Raw genomic sequence first — 6,615 nt, forward strand, 5'->3', positions numbered from 1 at the left:
TATAGGAGGAAGGAGTACGTCAGTGGAGCAACATGGGGCCCACGAGGGTGGAGGGCGCGCCTGGGGGGTAAGCGCCCCCTACCTCGTGGCCTCCTCTTTTGTGTCTTGACGCAGGGTCCAAGTCTCCTCGGTCTTGTTCGTTGAGAAAATCACGTTCCCGAATGTTTCATTCCGTTTGGACTCCGTTTGATATTCCTTTTCTTCGAAACCCTAAAACAGGCAAAAACAGCAATTCTGGGCTGGGCCTCTAGTTAATAGGTTAGTCCCAAAAATAATATAAAAGTGGATAATAAAGCCCAATAATGTCCAAAACAGTAGATAATATAGCATGGAGCAATCAAAAGTTATAGATACGTTGGAGACGTATCATTGGGGTGTAAGCCAAATATCGAAGAATTCACTTTACAGCTAAGTGCTGCGACTCCTTTGGTGCCGCTTTGAATCGGGCACACATGCAAACGCTAAGCATTATATCTAGCCTAGATGCACATAAATAGAGTAAAGAACCAATCATGGAGCAGTATACCTTTTGATTGAACTCTTTACCATTGTCGTCGGGACCCAGATGACTTTTGGTTGGCATTGGCGTCGTGTATCCTTTGCAGTCTTGCATTCGGAACTTCTTCAGGCAATCTTTGAGGTATTTCTCTTGTGATATGAAAATGTTGTTGCTCTGCTGACGGATTTTAAGACCAAGGAAGAATTTCATCTCACCCATCATGGACATCTGATATTGCTCTTGCATCATGTGTCCAAACAAATCACGTTATCTCTTGTTAGTGCAGTCGAAGATAATGTCATCCACATAGATTTGGCATACAAAAAATTCTCCATCATATGTCTTCGTGAAGAGTGTGGGATCCAGTGAACCAGGTTTGAAGCCTTTGCTCTTCAGGAAGTCTTTGAGTGTGTCATACCAAGCACGGGGGGCTTGTTTGAGGCCATACAGTGCCTTATTGAGCTTGTATACCGTACCATATCAGGACGTTTTGGATCTTCAAAGCTAGGTGGTTGCGCAACATACACTTCTTCTTCAATCTTGTCATTGAGAAAAGTACTCTTCACATCCATTTGGTATAGGAGGATGTTGTGATAGTTGGCATAGGCTAGCAGTATGTGAATGGCTTCAAGCCTAGCCACCGGAGCAAATGTTTCATCGAAGTCAATCCTTTCAACTTGAGTGTAACCTTCAGTAACGAGACGCGGCTTGTTTTTGACAACTTGACCATGCTCGTCTTGTTTGTTGCGATAGATCCATTTGGTGCCAATGATGTTATGCTTCTGAGGGTCAGGACGCTTAACCAATTCCCAGACATTGTTCAGCTCAAACTATTGAAGCTCTTCTTGCATTGCTTGAATCCATTCAAGTTCCATGAAGGCTTCAACAACTTTCTTGGGTTCAGATATAGAGACAAATGCAAAGTTCCAACAGAAATTTGCAAGCTGTGTAGCTCTTGAACGAGTGAGTGGACCAGGTGCATTGATGCTATTGATTATCTTCTCAATCTGCACTTCATTTGCAAAATGAGGATGAACTGGACGAAGACTTTGGTCTTGCTGATCACTGTCTTCATTATCGGCATTGACTTCAGGCTGAGCATTGTCTTCGGGTTGATTTGGTGCAGAAATGATGAGTTCTTCTTCAGCCCGAGCCTCTAAAGGTATGATTTCTCCAGTACCCATAAGCTTGATGGATTCACTTGGTGAGACTTCATCTAGCACATTTGGCAGGTGCTCTCTTTGCGAGTCGTTAGTTTCATCGAACCGCACATCCACATTTTCAACCACTTTATAGTGAAATAGGTTGAAGACTTTGTAGGAGTGCGAATCCTTTCTGTAACCAAGCATAAAACCTTCATGTGCTTTTGGTGCAAATTTGGAAATGTGATGTGGATCTTTGATCCATCACCTAGCGCCAAATACTTTGAAGCAACTAATGTTTGGCTTCTTACCAGTTAGGAGCTCATAGGACATCTTCTTTAGAAGCTTGTGAAGATAAACACGGTTGATGACATGGCATGCAGTATCAATGGCTTCAGGCCAGAACTTCCTTGGAGTCTTGTACGCATCAAGCATCGTCCGGGCCATCTCAATGAGAGTTCTGTTCTTGAGCTCCACGATGCCATTCTACTGAGGTGTGTATGGAGCAGAGAACTCATGAGTGATGCCCAATGTATCAAGATAAGAGTCAAGGCCGGTGTTCTTGAACTCTGTGCCATTTTCACTGCTGATGTGCTTGATCTTGATGCCATAGTTCGTCAAGGCACGATTGGCGAATCGTTGAAGACATCCTGCACTTCATTCTTGTAAAGGATTATATGCACCCATGTATATCTTGAGTAATCATCAACAATAACGAAACCATAGAGGCAAGCAGTGGTAGTATGAGTAGAGTAGTGAGTAGGGCAAAATAAGTCCATGTGAGGCAGCTCGAAGGGATGAGATGTCGTCATGATTGTCTTCGAGGGATGCTTGGCCCTTGTCATCTTTCCATATTCACAGGCACCACACAGATGATCCTTCTTGAACTTGATGCCCTCGATGCCTATGACATGCTTCTTCTTCGCGAGAGTGTACAAGTTCCTCATGCCAGCATGCCCTAGCGTCCGATGCCAGAGCCAACACTCTAAAGCTTTTTCTAGAAGACATACGGCCAACTGTGGTCCTGCTGAGAAATCTACCATGTACAAATCGCCTTTTCGATATCCTTCAAAGACTAGAGATTTGTCAGATTCCATAAGCACAAGGCAACGATATTTTCCAAATATCACAACCATGTTCAGATCACAAAGCATTGAGACAGATATTAAGTTGAAACCAAGGGATTCAACACGCATCACTTTATCCATGTGCTGATCTTTTGAGATTGCAACTCTACCTAGACCCAATACCTTTCTTTTACCAGTGTCAGCAAATGTGATGTGACTCTTGTCAGGTGGACGTAAGGTTGATTCCATGAGAAGACTTCGATTACCAGTCATGTGATTAGTGCATCCACTATCCATAATCCACTCAGAAGCCTTTGGTATCGTACCCTATAGTGCAGTTAGGGGGATAGGATTCACCAAGGGAAAAGTCAATCACAAACATTTGACGAACAAGCATATTATCAAAGTTCAGATCCTAGTTAGGGCAGATAGGATGATTGTCAAGGAATCCAGGAACAAAATACATAGTAAGACCATTTGGGCATTTTATTTTGTGACCCACAAGATGTTTTAGGTCACCAGCATAAGCATCAGATGCCTTAGATTTTTGGCCGGAGACCTTTCCCGGCAAAAGAGATTTAATTTTTCTTAACCACCCACATCCTCGGGGGTGGCTTCGAAGAAATGAGTCTAAGTGCAGCATCTGAGAACTTTGGCTATGGAGCCCTAGCAAATAGCCTTGCAGGAGGTGAATAATACTCATAAGAATAAGCAGAATAGTTCATGGTATTATGAACATAGCGGTTTGATGAAACACACTCATATTCATAAGTCTGAGTATGGTTTTCCTGGAAAACATTGGCGTTAGGGTGACTCTGGTGAGTCCTCTTTCTATACGAAGCCTTAGGACCATATGAAGCCTTTGGTATGGGGTTTGTCTTCTTCCCGGGTGGTGTCATGATACCATTCACCTGAAGATTCTCAAGACAACTCTTAGGCACCCAGATCTTCTTCAAAGGGGGTCCATTCCTGTAGTTAGTACCAATATACCTGGCAAACACTTCACCATTCTGATTCTTAAACAGTTTGTAGTTTGCATCAAAGGATTCATCAATGATAATAGGGTTAGCACAAGTGAAGCCAGATAAGGTAGATGGATCCATTGAAGGTCCCTTTGCATCAATCCATGTGGTTTTGGGGTACTGCTCAGGCTTCCAATAGGAACCATCAACATTCATTTTCCTCTCGAACCCAACACCATCTTTCCTAGGGTTTCAGTTCAGAATATGTCTCTTCAGGACATCGCACAGTGTCTGATGCCCTTTGAGGCTTTTGTACATCCCTATTTCAAGCAATGTCTTCAACCTGGCATTCCCATCAGCAATAGTAGTGGTATCCTTAGAAGAGGGGTTAGTTTCCACGTTAGCAGTTGAAGACATAGCAACAATAGTAGCAGTGGAACATCCAGCAACAGAAGCAACATTATCACACTCAGGACATTTTAAACATGGTGGCTCAAAGTCTTCCTGAGTGGAACTGATCTATTGAGTGCGGAGTGACTCGTTCTCCTTTTGAAGATCTTCATGAGCCGATCTCAAGTTCTCAAGCTCTTGCTTCCTTTGAAGATAATCATAGGAGAGCTTTTCATCAGTATTTGAGAGCGTTTCATGACGACTTTCAAGTTCCTCGTACTTAACATGAAGACTTTTAATGTCTTCAATTAAGGACTGAGTTGAAGTCATTTTCGCGTCCAACAGGTCATCGCTTTTGTCTAGCAACTTTTGAATATGTTCCATAGCATTTTGTTGTTCTGTTGCAATTTTAGCAAGTGTTTTGTGGCTAGGTTTAGATTCACATTCAGAGTCATCTTCACTTGATGTTTGAAAGTAAGCATCGCGTGAGTTTACCTTGGCACCACGTGCCATGAAGCAGTCGGTGGGAGGAGAGTCATCCTCATCATTAGCATCAGTGTTGGTGACAAAGCCATTGTCTTTAGTGTCGAAGATGGAATTGGCGACATACGCTGAAGCTAGAGCCAGGCTTGCCACGCCAGAATCAGATTCCTCTTCAGCCTCCACCTCGGCCTCCTTAGATGCAGACTCCTCCTCTGAATCCATCTCCTTGCCAACAAATGCACGAGCCTTGCTGGATGAGCTCTTCCTATGTGATGAAGACCTCGATGAAGACTTGGAAGAAGACTTTGAGGATTTCTTCTTCTTCTTCTTCTTGTCATCAGAATCATATTCCTTGCTCTTCTTCTTCTTCTTGGTCTCATTATCCCACCAAGGACACTCGGAGATGTAGTGACCAGGTTTCTTGCACTTGTGGCATGTTCTCTTCTTGTAGTCTCACGAGGAAGCTTCATCATTTCTTGAGTTGGATCTTAAGGACTTTCTGAAGTCTTTCTTCTTGGTGAACCTCTGGAACTTCTTCACAAGCATGACAAGCTCCTTACCAATGTCTTCAGGGTCCTTAGAACTGCAGTCAGATTCTTCTTCAGATGAGGGAACAACTTTTGCCTTTAAAGCGCGAGTTTGGCCATAGTTTGGGCCATAGATATCTCTTTTCTCAGCTTGTTGGAACTCATGTGTGTTGAGCCTCTCATGTATGTCAGACGGATCGAGAGTCTTGAAGTCAGGGCATTCTTGAATCATCAGGGCCAGGGTGTCGAATGAGCTGTCAAGCGATCTCAGAAGTGTCTTGACGATTTCGTGCTTGGTGATCTCAGTGGCGCCGAGTGCACGAAGCTCATTTGTGATATCAGTGAGGAGATCAAATGTGAGCTAGACATTCTCATTGTCATTTCTCTTGAAGCAGTTGAAGAGGTTGCGAAGAACACTGATCCTTGAGTCTCTCTGGGTTGAGACGCCTTCGTTGACCTTGGAGAGCCAGTCCCAGACTAGCTTCAAAGTTTCCAGAGCTCTCACACGACCATACTATCCTTTGGTCAGATGACCACAGATGATGTTCTTAGCAATCGAGTCCAGTTGAATGAACCTCTTGACATCAGTAGCAGTGACACCTTCATCAACCTTGGGAACACCATTCTTGACGACATACCAGAGATCAACGTCAATGGCTTCAAGATGCATGCGCATCTTATTCTTCCAGTAGTGGTAATCAGTGCCATCGAAGACAGGGCACGCAGCAGAGACTTTGATTATCCCTGCAGTCGACATAGCTAAAACTCCAGGTGGTTAAACCGAATCACACAGAACAAGGGAGCACCTTGCTCTGATACCAACTGAAAGTGCTAGTTATCGACTAGAGGGGGGTGAATAGGCATTTTTTACGAAAGTCTTCAAAACATGGGGATTTTGAAGACAAACGATAGAAATGAACCCATTGATATGCAGCGGAAGGTAGACTACACTAGACAAGCCATAGTTAAGTAATCAATGAAGTGAAAACATGAAGACTATCAGCAGCTAGGTAGTATGGATCAGGATGGAAGATAGTATGAAGCCAAACAGTAAACAATCTTCACTTAGTGAAGTTAATCAGATCATACATGCAAGCAATGACTTCATGAAGACAAACTATAAAGTAAAGAGAAGTGAAGGATAGAACCAGTAGCTTGATGAAGACAAGGATTTGGTAGACCAGTTCTAGTTGCTGTGACAACTGTACGTCTAGTTAGGGAGGCTGAGATTCAACTCAGAAGACCACGTCTTCACCTTATTCCCCTTGAGCTAAGGACACACAGTCCTTGCCCAATCACTCTAGTAAATCTTCAAGGTAGACTTCCAAACCTTCACAGACTTCGTTCACCAGCGATCCACAATGACTCTTGGATGCTCAGAACGCAACGCCTAACCGGCTGGAGGATTCACAGTCCTCAAGTGTAACAAGTCTTCGGATCACGCAGACAGAAAGACTTCAGTGATGCCTAACACTCTTTGGCTCTGGGTGTTTTGGGCTTTGTCCTTGCAAGGATCTCTCTCTCAAATGCTTCGGAGGTGGGTTG

This window comes from Triticum dicoccoides, chromosome 2A, assembly GCF_002162155.2.
Source record: "Triticum dicoccoides isolate Atlit2015 ecotype Zavitan chromosome 2A, WEW_v2.0, whole genome shotgun sequence".
In the NCBI taxonomy this organism is placed as follows: domain Eukaryota; kingdom Viridiplantae; phylum Streptophyta; class Magnoliopsida; order Poales; family Poaceae; genus Triticum; species Triticum dicoccoides.